At 44.8% G+C, this 27845-nt stretch overlaps 1 protein-coding gene across 1 annotated transcript in view; it reads left to right on the forward strand.

Moving 5' to 3' along the window:
- Positions 1-27845, forward strand: part of THSD4 (thrombospondin type 1 domain containing 4) — a 588944-nt gene that overhangs the window by 212405 nt on the left and 348694 nt on the right. The gene's annotated exons all lie outside the window — the stretch shown is intronic.

Consider the following 27845-nt stretch of genomic DNA (forward strand, 5'->3'; position numbering starts at 1 on the left):
CCGCAATCTAATTTTTCTGTAGGATGTGGGTGAAATTCTAAGAATGATGCACAAACCTGTCAAACCTGTCAAACCTGTCAAAATGAGCGAGGTGTTCACACCATCAGGGAAAATGCTATTTATTAAGGTCACCTGGAGGTGACTTTGGTCCTATTTAAGCATATGCCTTAGGGAAGCAAGGGTGTTATTTACATGGGTACCATTTGCTTGAGGGCCTTTTGTTATCTGCCCAGCCCTTCCAGATCTTAGGACAGATCAGATTGTGTGTGCATACGTGTCTGTCTGGTGGGGAGGGGAAAGAGGGGAAGAAGGAGAAGAGCTGGAATGACCACCTAGTCCTGGGCTAGGCAGAGGACATCTGTGGATATGGACGTGGCTCGACTGGATACAGCACTCAGTTGCTCTCTAGTTGCACCCATAAGAACTGCTCCAAAGCTGAGTGGCCATTTCCCAGCCCAAGAGAGAACTGTAGGGGGTGGTCGTCCCTGAAGCTACCAAGCCTGAGGAATGGACGGTGGACCCAGCCTGGAGGCCCAGAGAACCTGGCGGCTGTGTTAGGGTCCAGGTGGACGAGTAGAGCCAGGCCCCATGGCCCCTGGTGGCCCTAAGAGGGAGGAGCCGGCTGAGCCCAAGGGAGCTGGGAGGAAACCTGGCCCCAGTTATTCAGTGTCTGTTGCCCCAGGAACAAAACCACAAATACTTGCCGTGTGAGCAAAACCTTACAAGAATCAACTAGTTAACGGGTAAAGAGTCATCCTAAATAGGAACTGGATAAACTGGTCTGGCCTGATAAATAGCAAAAGGGTCTCCCAGCCAGGAATGGGGTGAGAGAGCCCTCGGACATTCTGCCCAGGCAGGCCATCCATACAGCAAGTCTCTGTTCAACCCTGGAGGTCTCGGAAGCCTGGGCCCCAGGCCAGAGAGGCCCCAGCCAGGCTGTAAGATAAGGCTGTGCGTGTTGGATGCCCCACGTGGACCTGATGGAGGGCTGAGGCACCCCGAGACATGCCTGGAAGGCTTGAGGGTTAGTAAAGTGACTCCCGGATGCGGTGTGATGTAGGCAGAATGCTCATTTGAAGGTCAGACTGAGTTCTAATCTGGACTCTCATTCACTAACTGACTGTGGTCCAGTCTCTGTGCCTTTCTCAACCTCAGCTCCCTCCCTGGATAAATAAATGGGGGCACTGACGACCTCCTTGAAGGATTGTGAGGATTAACGGAACTGTGGTAAACACAGTTTATCACCCAGCGGTACCCAGCAAAGGCTGCTGTCCACATTTCCCTTCCCGGTGCTGCTCTTAAACTGCCCCATCCTCTCCTCCTCAAATGCTATCACCTTATTTCCCCAAGAACTGGGTTCAAAGTATGGTTTTTAACATTGAAGCATCAGAAGTTTGGGCTTTGAATCCTAGCTTCCCTCCTTGGCTGAGCAACCTTGAGCCAGTCCTGCAATCTTGGTGTGCTTTGACATGTCAGGAATCCTTGGTGGTGGCTCCAGCCCTCCTGCCCTGACCTCTCCGAGCTCTCTGCAGTAGCGCGGGAGACTCCAAAAGTCGTCTGCTCACACTCTGCACGGTCAGTGTTCTTTGGACCTGTGTCTAAGCCAGCCTTGCACATCAGGGAGCTTCATGCCGCTCCAGTTCCTACTCACATGTGGAACCTAGAATCAGGCCGTGAGATAATGCCAAGAGTATGCGGACTGTATAAATTAATATGCTGATCTCCTCCACAGTGAGGTTCTTTCGGCTCTGATTTCTCCTTTTATAGTGTCTCTTTAGAGAAAGGCAGGGAGGTTAGGAGGCCGTTGACTAAGGAGTTACACAGGCACGGGCCTTTGGCTCGAAAGGGCTGGAGTTCAGCTTTTTGTTTCTGAGCAAATTCTATTGTTCAGGTTTGCTTAATCAGTGATGGAAAACTGAGATTATTAGAAGGAAAAGGCACTCATAACCAGCCTCTTGCAGTAACCGACACTTCTTGGGAGGTAAGAGAAGAGATAAATGGGACAAAATAGAAAAGTACGTCCAACCTGAACCACCAGAGTGGGCCTGGCGAAGACTGCAGTCTCCAGTTTGGTGTGGCCAGAGCTGAGGCCAGAGTCCAGCCACTGTCTAGAAACCAGGATCAGGGTTCTGGGGCTACCCGTCTGTCCTAGGGGTCACCCCTAGGCCTGTGTGGCCAGTGTTTATAGGATAAGCTTCTTGCAGGGCGGTCACCCTGTGTCGCTCCAGCCACTGGCCGTCTCTGAGGCTTGCCTCCTTCCAGGCCATCTTGTCCTGATGTCATCCTGGATCCTGGATCTTTTTGTCAGCCTTGTTTTCAGCCCTTGAGATATCACTCCCTCTGTGCACTGTGCCCTGCTCTTCGTAGCATTTTAGCATTCTTAGCATGTTTCATCTCCTTAAACTTTTTCAGTGTTCTGTGCTGTTTCTTGCTTTTTTTTTCTTTTTTTCTTTTGCCTCTGCCTATCCAAACTCTTGCTTCTGCCTCCTTTTGATTTCTTTATTTTTTAACCCAGAAAATCTTCCATTCATCCTTCAAAACCCAGATTGAGTTTCATCACTCTTAGGAAATCTTCCTTGACCTTCTCAGATATTTTATTATTTCCCCCCTGGGTTAGCACACATGTCCTGTTAAACTGATCACGGTGCATTATTTTATATTTAAGTGCCTTGTCCCTATCTAAAAATGTAACCTCATTAAAAATGAGAGCCATATATTATTTATTATCAAGTAGGCATAAGGTATAGTGTGTAAGAGATGGATTACTTAGATTAAAAGCCCAGCACTACCGTTTGCAAGCTTTGTGACTTGAGGCGCGTTCTTAACTTCCCTGTGCCTCAACTTTCTAACTTATAAAATGGGAACACTTAAAGAACCCACCTCCTAGGCATGTTGTGAGGATTAAATGGCAAAGATGTATAAAGCACATAATTGCTCAGTGTTGTGGTTTCTCTGTCTATTATTGTTGACGTTGATCTGATCTCTAGGCTCCATTACAGCTGCGGAGCTTAGCATGGTCTCAGTAGATGTGTGCTGATCTGCTTTGTGTTATGAGTCCTGACCAGCCTGGGTTTGCTGAGGAAGGGCAGCGTGACCTGCCTGCTAAGGTACATGGTGGATTTGGCCCTTTGCTAGGATGGGTCTCCTATCCCTGCTTCATAGATGAGGAACCTGAGGCTCCAAGAAGTTAAGGGACTTGTGGAAGGACACTTTGAAGTCCAAGATATGGTAGAAGTCCTGGAACCCTAAGTGAGAGCTTGAACCAGAGAGTCTAAAATGTCAGCCACCCTGAAGTTGAAAGGTTCTGGCCTCTCAAACTAAATCCTCAAGGGGATGAGCTAGAGGAACCAGGACGTGTGGCCCTTTCCACGCGGCATGGGAAGCTCACCGTGCTGCCCGCCCTCTGGCTGGCCTTGGTTGTGGCGGCCTCCCATTACCCTACCACCCAGTCTTTCCTTTGCAGGAGAGGTGGCCGGTGTTTGGGCCTTAATGAGCCTGCAGAGACTCTTCCATAAGCTTTCCAAGGGGGTTCACTTGTGAAAATGGGACAGGAGGGCCTACACTGGGACCCGGGCTTCTAAGGTGTGGGTATCTAGATAATGACGTCACCATTTCTTCTGAGTGGGTCTCATTCTGTCTCCAGTTTCTTTTCATTTCTTTTCCTTTTTCTTTCTTTCCTTTCTTTTTTTATCCTCTCTCCTCTTTCCTCTCCTTCTCTCCTTTCTTTCTTTCTATTTATTTCCACTTATGGGAATTTTATTATATTTCTTTTAAAATAATGATCTGAATGCCTTAATTTTTTTTTCTAAAAGTAACGTGTCCAATGTAAAGAATTCAAACAATACAGATGAAAGCCAAGAAGAAAGTAAACAAATCACTCCAGATTACACCACGGAGAATTAATTCTTGTTAACAGTAGGTAAACATAACTCCAGGCATCACTGATGCATCACACACACACATACACACACACACACACAGAAGCATGGGTGAGTGGGTTGGTTGATGGATATCCTGATAGAGAAACCAATACATCGATTGACTGAAATGCTTTTTATAAAAATGGGACAGCAGATGTTATTTAGCAACATCTGCTCAGTTCCATTTTCTTCCTAGAGTTTAAAAATAATGCAGCTGATGAAGATTTTTTTGTTTTTTATAAATTTAGTTAGTTAGTTAGTTAGTTAGTTGTTTGTTTATTTTTGGCTGCATTGAGTCTTCACTGCTGTGCTCAGGGGCTACCCTTTGTTGCGGTGTGCGGGCTTCTCATTGCAGTGGCGTCTCTTGTAGAGGAACACGGGCTCTAGGCGCGCCGGCTTCAGTAGTTGTGGCACGTGGGCTCAGTAGTTGTGGCTCGCGGGCTTTAGAGCACAGGCTCAGTAGCTATGGTGCACAGGCTTAGTTGTTCCGCAGCATGTGGGATCTTCCCGGACCAGGGCATGAACCCGTGTCCCCTGCATTGGCAGGCGGATTCTTAACCACTGTGCCACCAGGGAAGTCCCTGATGCCTGATGAGGTTTTAAAGTATGCTTTGGGAAGTTGGAACGGAGAGGCCGTTTGTGTTACAGAGACTGTTGTAGGAAGGGTGAACTATGCATCATGTACACGATGAATCTGATAAAGAAGTGGGGGTGTGTCCTGGGCTCAGACCTGTGGTCCTCTCGCTGCAGACACTCTGGAGGACCCTGAGTCAGGGGGCGGCCTGAGAACAGGAGAGAAGAGACAACGGAAGTGCAGTCTCAGCATCAGTGTCTCTCCTTCTCCGACCTCCCATTGAACTGACCTCCACATGGTACAACCTCTTCCACTCTCTAGACTCCCTCATCTGGCTCCCCATGTCCCTTCTGCCCCTGACCTGAGATGCTGGCAGGGACAGACCCTGCAGGGCTGCAGAGTGACCCCTGGGTGCAGCCCACAGTTGCAGCCTCTTTGGCTGACTCTCACGTACTTTTCTCTGCTCTCAACACATGAGCGCTGTGCCAGGTCCTTGTGTTGGAGGGAGCCCAGCCCCAGTCGTAAGCGGCACCTGAAGCGGCCTTCCCCACCCAGCATCACAGATGGGGGCCCAGGACACCAACTAGATGCCCCTTTCCTCATGGTGAATTTAACTCCTGGGATCTTTGATGTCAGGCCCACCTAGACCCTCTGAGAAAGTCTGGTGCTGAGTCTCAGAAGGTGTTTGCCATCCTAGTTTGTTTGAGGCTCTCTGCTATCTCACCATCTACTTCTGCACCCAAAAGAATCTTCAGAGAAGTAACCTTTGCCACACCCTAAAAAGTTCCATTTCATTCGTATGCCAGAGACTTTGTGCCTGCTGTTCTTATTTTACCATAACTAGGAGCGAAAATGATTTCTCCTCTGGACAGAGCCCACCCCTAAATGCCCACCCCTAAATGCCCTGCCTTGCACACTGTATGAGTGTCCTAGGGCTGCTATAACAAACGACCACAGACTTGATGGTTTGAAACAAGAGAAATGTATTCTCTCATGGTTTCAGAGGGCAGAGTCTGAAATCAAGGTGTTGACAGGGTTGGTTCCTTCTGGAGGCCCTGCGGGAGAATTGTTCCATGCCTCTCTCCTAGCTTCTGGTGGCTGCTGATAATCCGTGGCTCTCCTTACCCTGTAGGTGCATCCCTCTAATCTCTGCCTCTTTCTTCATATGGCATTCTTTTTGGTGTGTCTGTGACTCTGATCTACCTCTACCTCTCTCTTATAAGGACACCTGCCTTTGGATTTAGGGTTACCCTAAATCCAGGCTGGTCTTATTTCAGGATCCTTACTTTCATCTGTAACAACCCTTTTTCCAAATAAAATCACATTCACAGGTTCCCGGGTTAGGATTTGGATCTATTTTGCGGGGGTTGGGGGGGGCGGTCACTCTCTACTATTTAACACTGTACTCCCTCCTGATTATCAAGAAGCATTGGCTGTGTCTCCAAAACACGCGTGAGCTGCCTCTCCAAGCACACCTGCGAGGTGCTAGCTAGCTGGGTGTCTGCTTAAAAAACCTCACCTCCTTTATCCTTTGTGGTGTCCTCCTTGACACCTAGCATTGTGCTGTAAGCTTATCTTTAGTTTCTTGCCAGACATGATAATTTAGGAAAAATAGTAAACAGTGTGAAAGTTTCTCTGGGCTTAGGGTACGGGCATTATTTTCACACTCGAAAAAAAAAAAGCCATGGAAATACTGGGTTGTATCGCAAGCATTCAACAGGATTTCTCATGCTTGCCTCTGTGGATTCTGTGTTCATATGTACGAGGTCAACCCAACAAATTGACCTTGCTCACCAGAATCTGCAGGGTCATGGGAAGGATTTGAAAATGGTGTGGTATCAATGTCTATTTCTTAGTTCCAACCAGTGAGAGCTACCCAGGTGGAAGATGCCCTTTAGGTGTGGTGGCAGGAAAGAGAGCCAAGAATTCTGAGTATGGATGTAGTCATAAGGGAAAAGTGTGGAAAGAGAGGTGCAGATTGCACTAGGTGAAATATTCAAGGGGGAGAGCATGAGGCTTAAGTCCAAAAGAAGACCGTTGTCAGGTTGCTTCATCTTTATTCTTGACCTTCCTTAGTCTAGGCAGGGTCTGTGACATTGGCTATAAATATATATGTGACTTCTCATTTCTGTAAGGTACATTTTTGTTCTGTTTCAGTGTGCCGTTTTACCTGTGTGTGTGTGTGTATGTGTGTGTGTGTGTGTGTGTGTAGGGTGAAGGGAGGGACTGACTTCCAGTAAGGAGGAGTTGTACCCTAGCAACCTGCCAATAGGAAGCGTATTTCATATGTTAGCAACTCCAGTCTCAGGCCAGAGGAGGTGGAGGATGGGAAGCTGAAATACAGAAGGCAATAATGCAGGGCCAAAGGTAGCTGAGCGGCCTATAGAAGAAGAGAGTCCTGAACTCTTTGATGGACTGCTTTCTTCAAACAGGAGAGCTAATGCTACCTAATGGTAGATTTTTTTTAACTTAAACAATTTTGAATTTGATAATCACACATAAGAAATCTGGAGGTAGCTAGTTTGTGGGCTTGCTAATTTAGCAGCTCAACAGCATCAGTCTCTGGGATGGTTTCTCTGAGTTTCTAGTGGCTTTTCCCTATTTGCAGGGTGTCTGCCACAGCTCCAGGCATCAGCATCAACACATAAATGTCTACCTTAGGTGGAAGGGAAGAGATTTCCTGCACACTGTTCTGTCTTTTTGCTAGAGAAGAACATCTTTCTGATGAGATGTCTCCAAAGAGTTCTCATTACAGTCCATGGACTCCAAATAGATAAACATGGTTTATTTTTATTTTTTATGTTGAAACAGTCTCAAATTTACAGAAAAGATGCAAATCCTGTACCCAGAATTATTTTTTTCCTGAACTATTTGAAAGTAAGTTGCCAGCGGGATGCACCATTACCCCTGCATGCTGTATTTCCTATAAACAGAGACATTCTCAGACATAATCACAGTAAATCCATCAAAATCAGCAAAGTGATATTGATATATTACTGCCATCAAACATCATTCACATTTCATCAGTTGTCCCAAGAATATTCTCATAGCGAAAGCATCTAGTTCAGAATCACATGTTATATTTAGTTGTTTTATCTCTTTGGTCTCCTTCAATCTGGAATAATTTCTCAGTCTTCCTTGGACTTTCAGGGCCTTGACATATTTGAAGAGTGCAGGCCATTTATTATGTAGGATGGCCCTCGGTTTGGGTTCGTCTCATGATTAGATTAGATTAGATTTCTCATGATTAGATTCAGGCTGTACATTTTTAGCAGGAAAATCACAGAAGGGATGGTGTGTTCTTATTGTATCCTAGCAAGTGGTATATGATGTCCATTTGTTCCTTTATTCAGTCATTTATTTATATCAGTATGGACACATGGATTTCTCTAAAAGAGAAATAGTTTATGATTTGTTACTATCATTCCTTATTTTTAGGCTCAAATTGTCCTAAGTTAGCCAGTGGGAGTCCTGTCAACTTGTGTCTTTTTTGACATGCCCCCGTCATTCTTTGAGCACTTCCTCACTTTCTGGCACAGTAAGATATTCAAAGCTTATGCTATGTTTTTCCAATCTATGCCTGGGAATCAGCCATTTTTCCAAGGAGACTGTGGGGAATGGAAGTTAGAAGCCAAGATCTGGAAAATGGGTGTTCCTATTGCTACTGGGGCATTGCTGCTCCCAGGCCCTCAAGGTGGACAAAGCTAGGCAATATGTATGTATATACATACATATTTATATCCATATCAATCTATATTAACTTCTGTGTCCATATATATATATATATGTATATTATATATAAAATTGTGAGTTCACACTCATATCTCAAGTTTCAATCCAACATAAGGTTCATTCCAGTTTTCTCTCTTTCCATATTTGTAACTGTTTTCTCTGATGATGAGAAATCCAACTCCCATTATGCTTTATATGTTTATTTGCTCAAGCACCTTACATGTAATTAATTTTCCGTTGCTACCATTACCCCTGTTCTATGTAGATGTCCACTCAGTGCCAGACCACCCTCCCACATGAATGCCATCTTTCTCCCACTAGGGCTCTGGCACCTTGCTCAGGCCACCACCAGATGGACATCTCCCTTGCTCAGCCCCCTAAACACACACTTCTTTTTTTTTTTTTTTTAAAAGAAGATGTTGGGAGTAGGAGTTTATTAATTAATTAATTTATTTTTGCTGTGTTGGGTCTTCATTTCTGTGTGAGGGCTTTCTCTAGTTGTGGCAAGCGGGGACCACTCTTCATCGCGGTACACGGGCCTCTCACTATCGCGGCCTCTCTTGTTGCGGAGCACAGGCTCCAGACGCACAGGTTCAGCAGTTGTGGCTCATGGGCCTAGTTGCTCTGCGGCATGTGGGATCTTCCCAGACCAGGGCTCGAACCTGTGTCCCCTGCATTAGCAGGCAGATTCTCAACCACTGCGCCACCAGGGAGGCCCTAAACACACACTTTTAAAGGCAAAGAGTTTGACTTTATCAGGATCTACATTTTCTGTATGTCTAAATCTACTCATTGAATCCTTTCTCCTTCCCTGATTGGTACCTTTCGTGCCCCACTAATGACCCTTCCCTAAGTGGGGGTGCTGCTGGTCCTCCTTGGGCCCGAGGCAGGCCCAGGGGCTGGTTTCCTATCCATAGTGTTTAAATATACCTGTGCTGTCTAGTATGGTGGCCAACAGTCACATGTAACTTTTAAGTTTAAATTAATTAAAATTAAATAAAATTTAAAATTCAGGCTTCTTAGTTGTGCTAGCTATATTCTAAGTGATCAGTAGCCACATGTGACTAGCAGTTACCATATTGGACAGTGTCGATATAGAACATTGCCATTGTCACAGAAAGTTCTATCAGACAGCTCTGTTATATACTGCATAAACCCACTCTTTTTTCCTCCTAATTTGACATTGATCCTTCCCTGACTGCTCTTCATCCCAACTCCAGCTTAATTTTTCATTTTCAGATGATCAGGTTGATCATCCAAACACTTGGCAGTCCTCCACGCTAACTAGCCTGGCTCCATACCCACATGGTAACAGTTTCACTAATCTCACCCCTAAGTACTCATTCACAGTACCCATCAGTCCATCCATTGTCCCAGACTGTCCATAATATGTGGTCTGCAAATGGAACAGAGTATTTGAAACTGAGACTGTCTTGGAAACTCTTGGGCTTATAGTTACAGTAGTTATAAAATGAGTGGAATCAAATTCCTGCTTGTCTGAGCTTTTGAAAAGCATGCTTTTTAGGTTATCTGTGTTGTGGGAACCTTGATTCCATGTTGTCTTTTCAGTTCCTCAGTACCCAACCTTTGGCATAGGGTCTCCTCCTCCAGATCAGTGCTTCTCAAACTTTAATATGCAGCAGAACCACATGGAAATGTAAAAATGCAGATGCTCTGATTCAGGAGGTCTGGAATGGGCCTGAGATTCTGCCTTTTAATGAGCCCCAGTGGGTGCTGGTGTTGCTGGCCTGAGGACCACAGCAGCAGGTCCTGGATGTCTGAGATGCTTCATCCCAGAAATGTTAACTCTCTTCTCTATTTTTCCTTTGTCTTCTCTCAGAACACCTGCTCAGCAAAACTTGATATCTAGGTGAATGTTGTCTTTCAACAGAGATACCTCAAGAGTCTACACCCCAGTGAGGCCACCATTTCAGAAAACAGCTCAGAGCTTAGCTCTTGCTTGTGTTCAGAGACAGGCAGGGCCATAGAAGATGTAGTATCTCTGTTTTATAGTCACACCAATTTATAATGGCTGTTTTTGCCTTTAATTAAAATTTACACTTTCCCATACAACCTTTTGCTTCAGATTTGTTTCCAAAAGATGAACACCTGTAACCACCAAGCTATTTAAAGGAATGTGCCACATGTTCTATAACTTCATGTAAGTAAGGAGTCATATAAGCATTTTGAGTAACAGTATCATCTTTGGAATAAGTGCCAAGTCTCCAGGGTGAGTCCCTTGAAAAGGGGGCAGTGCTCTTATTTGGAGAGGTGGGTTTTCACCTTTTAATTATGAAATTCACTTTCCCTTACAAATGCATCATGTACTTCAATCTCTATAGCTATCCGTTCTGGATTTCAGACATATATTCTCTTTTTCTGGATGATCCTCCTACCTGTGGCCTCAGATCTAGCTCATCCTCCCGGGCTGTGCCGCATGGAGCATGGGGGAAACTGGGATAGCAAAGTCAAGCTAACCCGGGTTCAAATCCCATGTCAGTTCTTCTTAGCAGCAAGATCATAGACAAATTATTTAACTTCTCTGAATTTCAGTGTTTTAATTTAAAATGAGGCTTCTCTGACACTTGGGGGTTGAATTATACATAGTGTATATGGAAGATAAAATGGATACAGAAGTGCCCAGCCCAGAAAAGCACCCAAAAATGTTGTTTCCCTTTTTTAATTGTTTCTCTCTTTTGTTTTGACCCCTCTCTTGCTCAGTTCTTTCCTTCTTCATGCAGTCGTGCACATGTCTGCTATCGGGAAAGCAGTGACATGAACCTGCTCCTTTCTCTACATGCTATTCCATGTCCTGTCCTCCCTCTACTAACAGGTTCCTTGAAGACATGGCCACTGGCTGTTCTCATCACTTCCCTGTCTGCCTGGCCCCGAGAGCATGTGGCCTCGGCCTGGACAGTCCTGTATGTTCTCTGACCCACTCCCTCTAGGAGCCAGCATCTCCATCTTTTCTTCACTTGATGGTACTTTCACAGGTAAAAGTGGTCCACACCCAGCACTGGTCAAAAATCACTGCGGCAAGAGGAGGATTGCTGAGTGATTAATCAAAGGATTCGTTTTTCTTTTTGTTTTGCTTTCACGTGTTTTGGAGAAACGGGATGAGGCTGTTGTGTGCGTACATTGGTGTTTGAAATAGGATGGGATCCTTACTCTTAGAGGTTTCGGGGGCTTTGTAATTGAGTGGGAGTTGGAATGTGGGCCCAGCCAGGGTAGCTGATAAGCAGCTGGTCTCAGGAGGGAGGTTAGAGCAGGAAGGAGAGACGTGGTATGTTTCTCCAGGAGCAGAGGTTTACAGCCCATTAATTTTAACGTAATGCAAATCGGTTTATGGAAGTGCTGACACACTGTTATTTAAAAAGCGTGAGTAGCATGATAATTAAATCTCCATCTATATTTTATTCTAGCACATTTATAGTGTATCCTTGCCCAGCTGGTGTGATAGATTTCCAGTCTTATAACTGTATAAACTGCAAAGTACCGAAAAAAGAAAAAATGGTGAATTGCGATGCCAAAACCACGGAGGAGGGGTGTATTAACTTGAGCTTCATTATTTTAAGCTGAACTTTGTTTTGTTCCTGAGTTTGATGACATTTACTCACTAAAAATATCCCAGAGTTATGCTTTCCAGTGTCTAACATGAGGGGATATTGGGGTCTGTTCAGTGTTTCTTTTCGGCACCTTCATTTTGAAGCGTGCATTCTTGATGGGGAGCCGAGTGCCCCAGAATTCACACAGTCATTCCTGCCGAGTGGAGGAGTGGAACAGGAGCAAGTTCTTTGCTGGGAATCAAGAGCCCTGAGCTCTGCTATGGGGCTGCCACTGACTCGTGAAATGACTACCCTTCTGGGAGCCGAGGTGCTGTAACTTCTAGATAGAGTGAACATTTTGTGACTCGAATTTTTCTTTTTCCTTCTTCCTCTCTTAAAATAAAAATCTCCCAACACTGCCATTAACACAACTCTGAAGTCAAATTTCTTCAGTTCCAAAACATCCAAGTAGAAAGAATGGCCAAGAAGCTTGAGATGTCTATGGACAATTAGGAGGAAGGTGGGGAGGAGAGCCGGGGAGATAAGCTGAGACCTTAGGGAAAGGGCAAACGGGAAAAAGAACAGAGTTGGTGACAAGGGTGTGCCACCCCCAGGTTTGGGAGTCTCCTCTTTATAAGTTGCAGGCAAAGCATGTAGACACACCTCTAACCTCTTCATTGCATGAAGCCTGTCAGTAATTCTAAGAAACACTGCTGGGAGGATGGGTGGGGTTTGTTTTTGTTTTTGTTTTTTTTGCGGTACACGGGCCTCTCACTGCTGTGGCCTCTGCAGTTGCAGAGCACAGGCTCCGGACGCGCAGGCTCAGCGGCCATGGCTCACGGGCCTAGCCGCTCTGCGGCATGTGGGATCTTCCTGGACTGGGGCACGAACCCGTGTCCCCTGCATCGGCAGGCGGACTCTCAACCACTGCGCCACCAGGGAAGCCCGGATGGGTGGTTTTTATTACCTTTAAGCTGAGCTGATACGTGAGACCACTCGGGTCCCTGTGTTCAAGGAGCATAATCCAACAAGTCTGACCACAAGCTGCGGTTGGAGCAGCTTTGCTTGTGCTCCAGCTGGGGTACCAATTACCTCTGTTTGGGAAATGCTTTCCAGGGCCAGCTATGGTCCTGGGGTATCAGGTGAGTGGTTGGGGAGCCACTGGGGAGTAGTAGAAGCCCACGTATACTCTGTAGGAAAAAGGCCCTGCATCACAATTAAATGTTGCATGGTAAATCAATCATGGGACGTGAGCACTGCGAGAGGCATTAGAGAGCATCTGACCCAAGCCTAGAGGCCCAGACTCAGCTAGTAAGGGGCAGGGCCAATCGGCTACCTGATGCTGAGCTGAGCTTTCTGCGTTTCCCACTGTAACACACTATATGTATGTCATTATTACAAAAAAAAAAAACTTTCTTTACGAAAGGTATGCATAAGTAATACAGACACACACAATAATAGGTCCTTAAACTATATTGCTTCTGTTGATTGATTTTACCCTCTAAATACTGTTTCTTCTCCCAACTTACAGATTTCATGAGACTTCTAAGCTCGTTCCTTCTCCCAGCTGTTTGCTCTTAAATTCCTCCCTGGACCAAACCTAAACAACCTTTTATAACTTCAAAATAATATCTAAATGTTCTCACATGTGCTCTTGCTCTCATTATCTGGCTCGAGACTGCAGGCTCTTGGCCACAGCTATTTCTAGGTTCTCACCGGAGAGTGGAGACAGCATTTGCCTGGTCCCTCTCCTGGGCTGGTGATGGTGTTCTCTGTGGCCAGGTTGGCCTGGAAACAACATGGAAACCCGTTTCCCTTCCGCACCATGTCTCCCAGCTTGGCCCACGCCTTTGCTGCTGTCTCCTTACTCCCTTCCAGGAGCCATATTGGTTAAGAAGTCAATTACCAACTCATGGTAACTTGCTGACTCTGGTCTGCATTTAGGAAACCCATTGCTTTCTGCCCTTTAGCTTTTCCACCCACAGTTTGCCAGCCTTTGGTTCTTTTTAAAACTTCTCAGTACCTGTGTGCAGCTACCTGATAAAAGCCCCCTTTGAAGAATCATGACAGCCCTGTACTTCTCACTTTGGCATCCAAAGTGGGCCTATTACTTAAACAAAAGAAAAGATTACAGTGTTCCTTTATTTTTGGCAAGTTGGTGATTTGAATTCGTTGATACCTTCCTGGTCCTTTTTCTTTCTCTTTTTCTTTTTTTTAAGCATCCTTTTCCAACCAGGAACATGTTGAATATTCATTTGGAAAGATAGAAACTTCCAGGATGGTCACTCCTGGTGTTACTGCTTCTATTACGTTCAGGCCTCAGCCAGGTTAAGGTTTGATGATCGGTCCACAAGGTAAACTTCTGACTGAAGACACATGGCCTGAGTTTATCCGAAGCCCTGATGGTTGCCAGCCATTCTTTCTGAGAAGCAGATGTGTTTCTTTCCCTTGGCGATGGCTTCCTATGGAGAAAAATTACAGGATGTTTCACATAGTCATGGCTCCATAACAGAGTAGCAGGCATTACTGTGTCTGCTGTGTCAGTTATTAATGGGGTTGAAAGGTATGGGTCTTTAAAAACCAGGTAAATTGGAACATACTTGAACTTTACTAAAGCTTCTAGACACCCTGGGACTTAGAGAGAGTTTGAGAGGATTTGCTAGTGTAGTTGAGGTCATTCCAAAGAGTATTTCTTGAGAACTTCTGTGGTCTGCTAGGGATACAAATGTTAAAGACATGGATCCTGTCCTCAGGAGTTCCGGGGAGTTCGAGATACCAGGAGAAAGAAGAGAATACTTGTAACCCAGTATCATATGTGCTATGATAGAAGCTTAGCAGCTATCTTAGCACTTTATGAGCCCCGCCCCCGAAAAGAAAAGGAATTCCAACCAGAGTTTGGGTGGGGGAGGGATAATGGAAAGCTTAACTTTTAAGCTGGATCTTTTTAAAAAATTGAGATAGAATTGACATATAACATTATATAAGTTTCAGGTGTACAGCATAATGATTTGATATTTGTGAATAGTGCAAAATGAGCACCACAATAAGTCTAGTTCGCATCCATCACCAGACATAGTTACAATTTTTTTTTCCTTGTGATGAGAACTTTTAAGCTGGATCTTGGTGGAATTCTCCATGTGGACACATCGATGGAAGGGCAGTCTAGGAGGAGGGAACAGCATGAGTGAAGGTCCAGAAGCCTGAAAACTCTGGGAAATACTGTTTTCGTCTATGTGGCTTGTCTAGATGTGGAGGAGGTAGGAGATCAGGAGATGAGGCTATAAAGGCAGCTGTGGCCAGCTCTCCAAGGACCTTGCAGGCAATAACTCCCATTTGTTCAATACCATCTCCTGTACCAGACACTTTGCTGAACACTCTGTGTTTGGTGCTTCATTTACTTATCACAGTATATCCATCAGACCCTTCTGATATCAACAGACACATGCCACATGAAGCAGAAGCAAGGTTTCTCTGTTTCCATCCAGGGATGTCACACCTAGAAGAGCAGTGGAGGATGAGGAAAACAAAATCTTCATGGGACACAACATCTTTAATTCGTTTGGGCCTGGTGCAATTTTTGACAATAAATAATCCATGTCAATAAAGTGTCCAATTATTCATTAGAAAGCACTTAATCTGTTTGCAAAACAATCCATGATGTGATACAGTTTTCAGTTTGCTTTCCAGAGGCAATTCAGAGCAGATGAGAAAGAACACCTAAACCATGGTTTTATTTAAAATACTTCAAAGATGTTTTCTCTGTCTTTACAGGATACATTTTTAATTTGAGGTTGCTGACCCAGACGGAGTTACTGATGAGCTTCAGGGAGATCCAGGACACCCTTTAAATTGCATACAAACGTTTTCTCTACCAATACATAGCTATGTCCCATGGAGAAAGTCCATGCTTTTATACAATTCTAAAAAGGGTCTGTTAGTCCCCCAAATAATAGGAGCCGCTAATGTATAGGTTATCTACAGAATGCAATGTTCCCAACACTTCTTCAAAGCCTGGATGATAAAATCTCAGCTTCTTTGCATTGAAGGCATAGATTTGAGCATCAGACAGGCCTGAATTCAAATCCTGTCCCAATCCTTCGCTGCTGGTGTGACTCAGCTTTCATTTCCTCCTTTGTGGACATGGAAAGTTATATGGGAACAGATAATGAGATTCACACATGTGTAATAGGGAGAGCAAATGAGATTGCCAGGTGATTGAGGAGGGAAGGGGCTGAGGATGGAACCCTGGGGAGCACCAGGATCCAAGGGGCTGTTGAGAAAGGGGAGCCGATGAAGCAGGCTGAGAAGGAGAGGCCAGGGAGCCAGGACAGAAGTCAGAGAGGAAGAGGCTCCAGCAGGGAGGCATCAGAGTGGCCTTAGACTGATCCAGTTAGGTAAGGACTGAGGAGACACCTTTGTAGTTTTTTTTTAAAGCTATCTTTTTAAAAAAATTATTTCCAATTTGTTTATTTATTTACTTTTGGCTGTGTTGGGTCTTCATTGCTGCTCGCGGGTTTTCTCTAGTTGTGGCGAGCGAGGGCTACTCTTTGTTGCGGTGCACGGGCTTCTCATTGCAGTGACTTTTCTTGTTTTGGACCATGGGCTCTAGGCACCCGGGCTTCAGTAGTTGTGGCACGCGGCTCAGTAGTTGTGGCACACGGGCTCTAGAGCGCAGGCTTAGTAGTTGTGGCGCATGGACTTAGTTGCCTTGCAGCATGTGGGATCTTCCCGGACCAGAGCTCGAACCCATTGGCACCGGATTCTTAACCACTGCGCCACCAGGGAAGTCCCGAGAAGACACCTTTGGTTCTTCATTTTAATCCCAGATTATACTTCTCGAAAGTGTGGCTCAGAGAGTACTTGATGAACTAAAGACTCCTCTATTATTAATGTAACGTCAATTTACTGCATGCCTATTATGTGCTAGTGGTGTCATGGAGCTTGCTTCATGCGGTCTCACCTTTAGAAACTTTAGGCTGACATGATTTCCACCCCTGCAGTTGCTAATGAGCATTGGATGAGATGACCAGACAACATATTGGTCCACTGAGTGGCCATGGGCAGGCCACAGGATCTCTCCAGGCCTAAGGGATGGGGACTAGTTATCTGTCAAGTGTCTCCAATCTACAGTGAATCCTATATCACTGCCCAGTCAAGATGGGAGCAGGAGGTGGTAATCCATGAATGCCTTTCACATATAGAACTCTGGTTATATACCCAGAGCACATCATCATGTAGGATGTCCCTCTGTCAACTTCATGGCCCTCTTGTTCTTCCTTGCAACTCCTGGGCCTGTGTGGTGTCTCTGCCCATGTTTGGTGGGTGGATAAAGTATTGCAGGTGAGGAGTTTTTCCTCCCAGGGAATCCTGTTGTTTTCACACGAAACCAGTACAGGTGTTTTATAAAACAAAAATAACATTGCTGAACGCCAACCATGAGCTAGGCCCTGTGCTAGATTTTTTCATGTACATGACCTTGTTTGGCGTGAGAGTCCTCTTTATGGAGATTTCAATGCACTGCAGATCAATTAGTGTCTCAAATAAAGGTTTTCCTGGAGCAAAACCGCAAGCAATAAAAGAGTGATATAACGTGCTAACTGCATAAGGTGAGTGTTAATCCTGGCCTCCTTACACCCAACTCACCAAGGACCTCTTCTTTATTTGAAATTGCCTTCCAAACCTGATGACTTTCGGAGCAAGACATGCTTTCCTCCAGCTGGTTTGAAATTTGCCTCTTGTGTGTGTGCACACACGTGTGTACACACACAAAATAGAGGCTCTAAATGAGTGTCTCGCAGTTGATTGCCCTAACTTCCCAGAGGTTTGTTTCTTGTTTTTGTTGCAAGTGTGGACCGGAAGCTCAAGTACCAGATTGTGTTGTTCAGTGGTGCCCTGAGAGGAGAGGGGTATCACCAGGTGAAGGGGACTGTGCTGGGCTGGTTGGCAGTTGGGGGAGGAAGGAAGTTGCTGGCCCAGCCCCTGCCCAGCTGGGAATGTGCTCTTGGGCAACCAGGTCTGGGCCTCGGGGAGCTGAGCTAGTGGACGGCAGGGCCCATGGAGGATGCTGGTGCACGACTGAGTTTCCATCACTAGGACCCAGTGGCGAGTAGTAAGGCATGATGTAGTATTTTCCTCATGTGTCAAAACGGAGTGTTCGCCTTTTCCAAGTTGTCTGTCAGCTTCTTCCACTTAGCTCTAATTAGTTTTTTCCCCAGAACATTCTATTCAGTTTCTTCTTCCAATGAGGTTGATGACTAGTCTCTGCACATGGTTATTTCTGGGGCCCCAAGACCTTCCGTGAGCACCCAGAGCAAAGTGGCCATGCAGTCAGTCCCTACCTGCTCCCCCACTCTGGTTCTCCCCATCACACTTTCAATCCAAAAAGGAGTTGGGGGAGCTCTTTGTTTGCTCATTTATTTATTGTCTCTCACCCCCTGGCCCCCACAGTAGAATGTAACTTGGTGAGAGTGGAGAGCTAGCAGCCTCATTGCCTGCTGTGTCCCCAGAAGCTAGAAAAAGTACTTGGTGCGTAGTAGGTGCTTAATGAAAATGTGTTGAATGAATGAACAGAAAGCAAAGGGAAGGAAAGTAAGAGAGGGAGGGAAGGAAGGAAAAAGGGACGGAGGAAAGAAGGAAGGAAACTTCAGCGGGGATACTAACTCTTCTTGTATTAAGCAAGCTGGGGTGGAGGAGGCCACGGTCATCAAAGCTCACGAGGGGTACCCTGCTCCCGGAGTGCGGCTCACCTACCCCCTTGGAGCTCACAGCGCTCGCTGTCTTAAGCCAGAGAGGAGTCTGCCGTGGCTATTCCAGCACCAAGGGGGCCTGGAATGCCCTCACAGCCCCTTTAAGGGGAGTTCTTTTCCCAGGACATTAGCAGCACTGTGCACCCAAAGACACCAAGGGACAGGGCCCAGGGAGGCAGTCAGGTTTAGCCTGGGGGAGAGCAGAGAGGGACAGGGGCTGCCCAGCTCAGCCTCTGCTTCTCCCCATCCTACAAGTGTGAAGGATATTTTCTCTGTGCATTTGAGGTAAGAAGGGAACATCCATGTCTGTGCTTCCAGAGCTTAGTAGGTGCACAGGCCATGATGGCTGCCCCATCTGTGTCCTGCAGCATCTGGGCCAAGGACCACTCCTTCCCAGATGCTCATGCTCATTACTGTGTAGCTGGTGGAGAGAAAGCAAAGGAATGTCCCCTCCTCCTCTCTTCCCACCTCCCACCCAAGCGCTTCCTGCTCTCAGTCCCTTGATTTGGTGGCTGCCATGCTTGGGACAGGCAGTGTGTGGTGGCACATCTTTGCTGCCCTGAGGACCCTGTTGCTGTCCCTGAGATTCCTCAGCTGGGAGGCTTGCGTTTCCTTGGCTACCACTCCTGGCCCGGGTGGGAGACGACATGCTCTTCGGTGTGATTTTCAGCAAGTCGACCCCGTGGGACCCTGTGCAGGATGACTTCTCTGAGAGGGCGTGAGCTGTACTGCCAAGTGCGGTGAGGGCGGCAGCCAGGTTTTGAGAAAGTATTTGAGGCATGGAGGCCGTGCAGGGCCCCATGCCCTTGCTCCCTCTCCCCTCCTGGCTCTTGGCCTGCAGTTTTAACATGGGCGGGGGCTGGATTAAGTGTCTTGGCAGAATCTAGCAACCGGAGTCCTTTCTGGCCGAGGATGGAGAGTGCACTTCAGGATCACATTCCAGATGCAGGGACGGAGATTTGGGAAGGATAAAGGAAAGAGAGTGACAAAATTAAATGTGGCGAGAAATGGATTTTCCCTTTCTGCCGCCTAAAAATAATTGAGTTATGTTATTTTGCAAAATTATCTATTTGGGGTTTTTTCCTGGTCCCCGTCATACTACCGATTGCCTTACTGATTTGAAGGGGGGAGAAAAAAGCATTCATTTTGGCCCTGTGCTGTGGTTCCTACCAAATGCCTCAAACTTGGGCCACATTCTAAGATGTGGCTCTGCTGTCTGTTAATACTGTGGAAACGAGAACCCAAGGCCTGGCCTTTTAGGGGAGGGGTGGCCGGATCCCCTTTGACTTCTCCCACTTATCCAGACAAGTGCCCATAGCACGGACTTCCCCCGGGCCTTCCCCTTCTCTGGGCTTCGAAGGGCTTAGTCACCTTTGGCTGGAGACCCTTAAAGGTGTCTGTCTCACCTCGTGACGTCCTGGCAGAGTATTCCTCCCCTCGTTCCCAGCTGTTCCTTGAATTCTGCTCCTTGCCTCTCTTGGTGGTGGCTTAAGGGAGAGTTCCCACATCAGGGTTGCCCTGACAGTGAAAGCTCTTCATTATCAGTCCAGGGAATATTTAGTAACTGTACTTTAATTGTAGAGTGTGATCAGGTGGAACTTCAGGAATCTCTCCGGCTGAAATCCCGTTAGATAGGTATCCATTTAGAAGCAGCCACACTGGGTGACAGGAACAGGCATGGGGCTTCCAAGAGCTTCAACTCTGGAGCCAGATTTCATAAATTCATATCCTTCCTTAGCCACTCATCAATGGGATGGCCTTGGACAAAGACGTAACTTCACCGTGCCTCAGTTTCCCCAGCTGTGAAATGGATGCAAAAATAGTATTTACCTCTGGTTGCTGGGAGGATTCAATGAAATCATGAACATAAAGTGCTGAGAACAGTGCCTGCTACTGCTCAGCTCATATTACTTAGTGTCAATGCCATTGTCATCATCATCTTTACTTACTCTCTGGTGGCCTTTTGTAAGTTACTTTGATTCTCTGAGCCTTGGCTTCCTTATGTGTAAAATGGCTATAACACTAATAGGATTGTCAAGAAGATTAAGAGAGAATGTATGTAAAGACATTAGCCCAGGGCTTTCCTGGTGGCGCAGTGGTTGAGAGTCCGCCTGCCGATGCAGGGGACGCAGGTTCGTGCCCCGGTCCGGGAAGATCCCACATGCGGCGGAGCGGCTGGGCCCGTGAGCCGTGGCCACTGAGCGTGCGCGTCCAGAGACTGTGCTCCGCAACAGGAGAGGCCACAGCAGTGAGAGGCCCCCGTACCACAAAAAAAAAAAAGAAAGAAAAAAAAAAAGACATTAGCCCAGGGATTGACACCTAGTGAAAACTTGGCAAAAATGAGTTCCCTTGTCCCTCTCCAGCACAGCCTGCCTCTGTGTAGCCTGCCAGCTATTTGGATGGAAGGATCCATTTTATTATAGTGTGGCTGGCTGTGTATGGCAAGTATAGTCCTTGTCACTTGTTTTAATATGGTAGAAGTTAACATCATCTTCAGTCTAAAAGTCAACTCCTTTTCCCATCCTCCAGTTCTCTCCTTTGCATCTTCTCTTCTGCTGTGCATCAGTCAGGCAATTAGTTTTGAGGGCCTTGTACATATCTAGGATAGTGGCAGGAGGCCCAGAGCTCACTGAAGGTGTGGAAGGATTTCCCCTTGGATGTCAAACTCAACATGCCTAATACTCTTTCCTGACCCCCATTGCATCATTCATATCACCATTCTCCCATTAATCTTGAGTTACCTTTGATTCTTCCTCTGTTGTTATAATACCTTCCATTCAGTAAAGGCCTACAGTCACCGTACTATGTGTCTTTACTTTGTCATCTCATTGATTTTCACAGTAACCCTAGGTGGTAGGAGCTATAATCATCCCATTTTACAGATGAACAAACTGAGGCTTAGTGAGATTAAGAATTTTGCCAAAGGCCACTCAGTAGCAAATTAAGCTGGGATTGAAACCCAGGTAGGTATGTGAGAATCCATCTTCTGCATTTCCCACTCTGTTATTTTGTATCTGCTGGTTCCTTTATGTTTTGGCTATCTATTTCTACGTAACAAACCACTGGGCGGCTTAAAGCAACAGCTTATTATTTTTTATTATTACCTCTCATTATTCTGAGTGACTGCACTCGGCTGGGTGATTCTTGCTCGTTCTCTCCTGTACTTCCACTCAAATGGTGACCAAAGCAGGGGTCATCTAAATGTTCCTTTACTCAGATATTTGACACCTGGGCTGGGAAGAGCTAGGGGCTGATCAGGCATCTCTTTCTCCCTGTGTGATCCCTCCATGTGGCTAGCTTGCACTTTCTCACAGCATGGTGGTCTTAGAGCAGTCAGATTTCCTACATGGCAGCTGACTTTCCCTAGAGCAAGCATTCTAAAAAATCCACTGGAAGCTGCAAGGCTTCTTATGACCTAGCTTTAGAAGTCCCAGACCTTCACTGCCACCACATTTTATTGGTCAAGAAAGTTATAAGGCCAGTCCAGATTCAGTGGAATGAGTTATTAGGCTTGATCTCTTGTTATGAGAAGAGACATGTGTGTGTAGTGAAGGAAGGAATTGATGGTCACCATCTTTATCTGATCAGCCACCAAGACCCATCAATGTTTTTGCTTTAAAAAAGTCCCTCTTAGCTGTTCTATTCTTTAAACAAAAATTTTTTTTATTGGAGAATAGTTGCTTTACAATATTGTGTTTCAATTCACAGCAAAGTGAGTCAGCTATACATATACACATATCCCCTCTTTTTTGGATTTTCTTCCCATTTAGGTCACCGCAGAGCATTGTTCGCAGAGAAGAGTTCCCTGTGCTATCCAGTAGGTTCTCATTAGTTACCTATTTTATACGTAGTATCGATAGTGTATATATGTCAATCCCCATCTCCCAGTTCATCCCACCCCTCTTCCCCCCTTGGCGTCCATACATTTGTTCTCTACGTCTTTGTCTCTATTTCTAGAAAAATGGTATAGATGATCTTATTAGCTGTTCTATTCTACTGCTATCACCTTTGTAGAGTTCTGTTTTGTTGTGCTTCATTTTTGGTTCACTACAACCGTCTCCTAGCTGGGTTTTGACACTCTCCCCAGCTCCTAATTGACTGTGTACTTCAATAGCATACAAATCCTCATGAGATGCCTCTTTCAACCATCGGTTCACATATTCATGGATCTAATGAGGACCTAGAGTCATCCAGTCTCACCCTCTCATTTTACAGAGGAAGAAACCAAGACCTCAACAGAGCATATTCAAAATCATATGGTTAATTTTTTATAGAGCTTCAGGTCGGTCAGCACTTACAAACTGTCCTCCTTAGGCTAGAAGAACAAAGAGGGAGAAGACCCAGTTCCTGCCCTTGAAGAGACTATAGTTTAATAGAGGTGATGGGTACCTTAGAGATAATTTTAATGGAAGTTGGCACATGGTCCCATATGAGTATAGAGGAGAGGCATGTAACACAGTTTGGGCTTCAGGGAAGATTTCTTCCCTGAAGAATTTCCTTGAACTGAATCTCCAAGTTTATAGAAAGAGTTATCTGAGCAAAGTAATGTGGGAGGATATTGGGACAGAGGGAATGGCCTGAGAGACAAAGGTAAGAGGTGGGAACTAGGGCAGGGTAGGTGGTAGCACAAGGTATTTGGTGTTTCTAGAGCATGAAGGGCCCTGGATGTCATACTAAGAGGCCTGGACTTGATTCTATAGGTAATGGGGAGCCACTGATGGGTAAGACCTACACGTGATCCTTTAACATGCTCCACTTATCTGGAAAAGAGTTTAAAAGGTTACTTACTGCCTTACTTCTCTGTCCCCTGACTCCATCATGGCCATACTTGGATGGATTGTAAAGGGTCACTTCCCTCCCCCTTAAAAAGACCAATAGCCCAAAAGAAAATGAACCAAAAATATTTGGACATACAGTTCTTAGAGATGCAAATACAAATGACTTAACTATATGAAAAGATGCGCAGCTTCATTCATAATAAGGAAAGTGCAATTTTAAGCTACACTGAGATACTATTTGTCATGTCTTAGAGCAGCAAAGGTCAAAAAGACTAATAGCACCTGGTTTGGTGAGGATATGGGCTTCCTCATACCTTGCTGGTAGAAGTATAATTTTGGTCCCCTCTCCATGGAAAATGACTTGGTGATATCTATCAAAATTATAAATGCCTATATTATTTGACCTAGCAATTCTACTTCTCAATGTACAGTTATTCTTAGGTTTAGAGGAAGCAACAAACGCACGTGATTATTGTAGCATTGTTTGTAATTGCAGAGGATTGGAAATAACCTAAATGTCATGGAAAGAAAACTGGTCACATAAATTATAATCCATCCATATGAAGGAATGCTATGAAATATTGAAAAAAGAGAATGAGAATTTCTGTATGTGATGATCTGGCTGGCTTGTCAAAACAAAGTATTGGGTGAAGAGAAAAAAATTGTAAAAAGAAAGTGGAAAATAAATATACATACATATTTGCTCAAATATACATGAAATATCTCTGGAAGGAAACATAAGAAACTTTCGATATTGTTTATAATAATGAGTAACTGGGGAACAGAAGTAGAAGGAAAATATTTCATTGGTTACTTTTTTGTATCTGTTGAATTTTGAACCATATGAATCTCATTTTTTTTTAATGGAAAGGAGACAAAAGAAAAGCAAGAATTTCAAACAAGTAAACCATTAATACTGGGACCTTCTTCAGATCTAGAGTAGACTAAATACTCCATGGATCTCCTTCATTATACGGTCAATTAATGAGAGAGGAAACTTGGCCTAATCTTCCCAACTTAAAGACTATGAAAATAAAATCTTAAGCAAAGCAAATATGACAAAATAGTAAAGTGAGTTGCGTTGAGCACACAAGTATTTCATACTGCCTTTCCTTATGCTTAGGGTTATTTTGCAGTAACAAAGAACAATTGTGACGAGTAAATAAGTAGACAAATTAATAATTTGCATGGTATGGTTTTGGTGCTCTACTGTGAGATTACTGAAGTTCGTTAGCCATTTTCAGCCACACTCAGCACTCCCGTCTATGTTTCATTTCTCCCCTAACCACTCCCATCCATGGAGACTCACTTTATTTTATTGTCATTTTTGTATTTTCATCTATGTATACTCATTACTTCCCTTCACGAGATTCTGAACTCTGTAGAGGGTAAAGATTGTGTCTAATTGAGAAGTCAGCAAACTTTTTCTGTAAAAGGCCAGATAGTAACTATTTCAGGCTTTGCGGGCCAGATAGTCTCCATCGTAACTACTCAATGCTGCTGTTAGTTATATCACAAAAGCAGCCATAGTCAACGCACAAATGAATGCATTCCAATAAGATTTTATGTACAAAAGCAGGTGGTTAAGTCAGATTTAGCCTGAGGGCCATAGTTTGCTATTACCTAATTCCTAGTTTGCTATCATCGGATTTTGCTCTCTCCCTTTCCCTTGTCCCCCTGGCAAAGGGCTGAAATTCCTGGTCTGTGTGCATGTGTGTTTGTATACATATATGTGTGCATTTGTGGTCCCTGGGAGGGAGGAACTGAAAAAGAAAGGAGAAAACTTACTGTATTTCTAAATTAGTGAGGAATTCAGCCCAAGTATCTGAGGCAACAGTGTTAAGGAATAGTTTTTTAGGAAAAGGTACAATCATGACACGCTTTCAAATATAAAATGAACATGTGTCGAAGATTTTATTTAACTCATTAACTAATGAGGGAACCAGCACGATGTTACAGCTGGTTCGAAGGAGAGAGCAAGCACACATAAAGGCCAACCAGCGTGCTGAAAGGAATTGGCTGTAGATGAAAAACTAGCCTCTGGGGAAGCAAGGGGGCTTATAATTTGTGTCTCCACAAATGACAAAAATCATTTGCATTACGATCAGTTTTCTACCATTTATAGAGTTGTAAAAGAGCTCAGCTAAAGACTCTGAAAGGCACTGACCTATAAAATTAGGTCATCCAGAAAAGGTTATTAAACAATGCCTAATTTTACCGGAAAACATACTCAAAAATCTTTTTTTGTTCTTTCAAAGTTTTCCCCAGTTTTGTGTGATAGCAATAACATTCAGTAAAGTCATGGTACGCTAGATTATAGAAGATCTTGCAATCTAGGCATGCGGTTTTCAAACTCAGACAGTGATGGGCAGCTGCGGCAGATGCTTGAGCCTGTGGCACAGAAGGTACAGGAGGGAGATACATTTACCAGCAGTACTCTAGGTGAAGACTGATGTTTGACCAGTGAAAGTGAATGAAGTGGACAATCCCAGGGACCATTTCAGAAGAGGCAGCATGGTGACATGGAATTGCACAGTACTGGAGTTAGAAAACCCACATTTGAGTCCAAGCACTTCACACCCCTCTGACATGGAGCAAGACTGGGCCAGTTTGCTCATAGCTGGTTAGGGGGTAATAACAACTGCCTCACAGACCATCGTATCAAACGAGAAAGCACATACTTCATACTTAGCACTTTGCCTGGCCCCAGCAGTTTGGTATACTGTTATGGTATAATGTTAATTTCCTACCTTCCATCTGAGGTGCTTGCTAGATACTTAACTTGTGTGCCCTGGGCAAGTAGCTTCAGCAACCTGAGCTTTGGTTTCTTTATCTGTTCAAAGGCAGAAAATGATACCTACCTCTCAGATTCGCTAAAAGAACTGGCAGGTAGTGGTTCCAGAAAATACTAGTTTCCCTTTGGGGGTTCAGGAGGTTCTAACAGAGATGACCACTAAGTCAAGTCTTGATGGATGAGTAGATGTTTTTGCATGTCAGCATTTCCAGATTTTGTAACCTTTCCCAGAACAATAGTTAGTGTTTTTGCAACTCAGTTTTATTTATTTTCATCACATCATTTTGGACCATTTGTGTTTTCTTTTTGGCCATCACATGGCACCACATTTTAAGGCGTGTTATGGTAGGGGCTTGTGTTTTGGTTGTAGCAAGTACAAAACAGTATGAAATTGCTTGCAGCTTATTTGGGGATGGATTATAAATGGAACGTATATTGTACATGTGAATTAATGGTTATGTAAAGCCCTGTTAAATTGCACTTTGCGGGGACAGCCCTAATCACAAATATTTTCACCCATGGCTTCCACCTAAACAATAAAATATCTTAGGAATTCTGTTATTTTGGCACCTAAACTACATATCCTAGAAAAAAAAAACCAAAAAATATCAGATCGTTGGAAATGAAGCTCACTTAACTTCATTCGTAAAATTGTGTTTGTTTCTCTCCCTACCCGTGTGTGTGTCTGTGTGTGTGTAGGGGTCTGTGTGTGTGTGTGTAGAGAGAGAGAGAGAGAGAGCAAGCCCACCAGCCATGACCCACTTGATTGGGTGGGTGCTGCTTAAGGAATTTGCATGAGGATTTCCAGGGGAAGCAGAGAACGCTCTAGCTCTGACTTTCCCGGCTTGCCTTCTGGTTGTCAGTCTTCTATACCTCACATCACTGTTGCTGATGTAACAGTAACAAAGGCCGCCAAAGTGGTGGTTCGGGCAGGACTCCAGAGGAGGAGCCTTAACCCCAAGGGCATTGTCTCCACTCCATCAAGCTCTCTTTCTGTCTGCCTGGGATTCCTACGCTATCTTCCTTGAGCTGTGGTTGCCCTAACTCTCCCCTTCTAGTAAAAAGCCTCCTTCCATCCTTTTCCTATCTCTCAGAATCCCTCTATCATGTATTTCCCTTTCTCAGCGATAGCCTTCAACAGCACAGTCTGCTGAAACTTTAGCGATATATGGGGGAGGGGGGGGACAAGGAAGAGATTTTATAAACTGAAAGGAGGTTTTGGGCTGCCTTTGGAGCCCTTGGTATCCCAGCATCCTGAATGGAGATGGGTGGAATGGAGATATAACTTGTAAGTGCAGCCAGTAAATTGAACAAGAAATTCATGGGATGTAATTACAAGCAACTTTTCTTTTTCTCTCACTGCCCTTTTAAAAGTATTTCAGTAGAAGTTCTTCCACTGCCATTGATTGAAAACTCAGGCAGTCTCATGACTTTTCTCATCACTCTCAGGTAATATAAATTCCTTGGACCACTGGAAGTTGACAACACAGTCTCAATTTAGTTTTTAAGTGACCAGTCTATGTAATAATTTCCAACTTGTTTTAAAGTTAGATCTGCTCCCCTTTCTAAATTAGAAGCTGATGCAGGTGAGAAGAGGATGAGTTGCCTTTTTGCTCTGCTTTCACACATCCTCGCTCATAACTGTGACCAGCATTGCTGGCTCTGCTGGGTATATGGACTGGGAAGAAGAAAAGGCAGGAAAGCTCTGACTTGACAAGTCCTGCTGTAAGGTGTCCTCACTGGATGGGCCTGGAAG

Source organism: Mesoplodon bidens (assembly GCF_964165515.1).
Source record: "Mesoplodon bidens genome assembly, chromosome: 3".
NCBI classification, from domain to species: Eukaryota; Metazoa; Chordata; class Mammalia; order Artiodactyla; family Ziphiidae; genus Mesoplodon; species Mesoplodon bidens.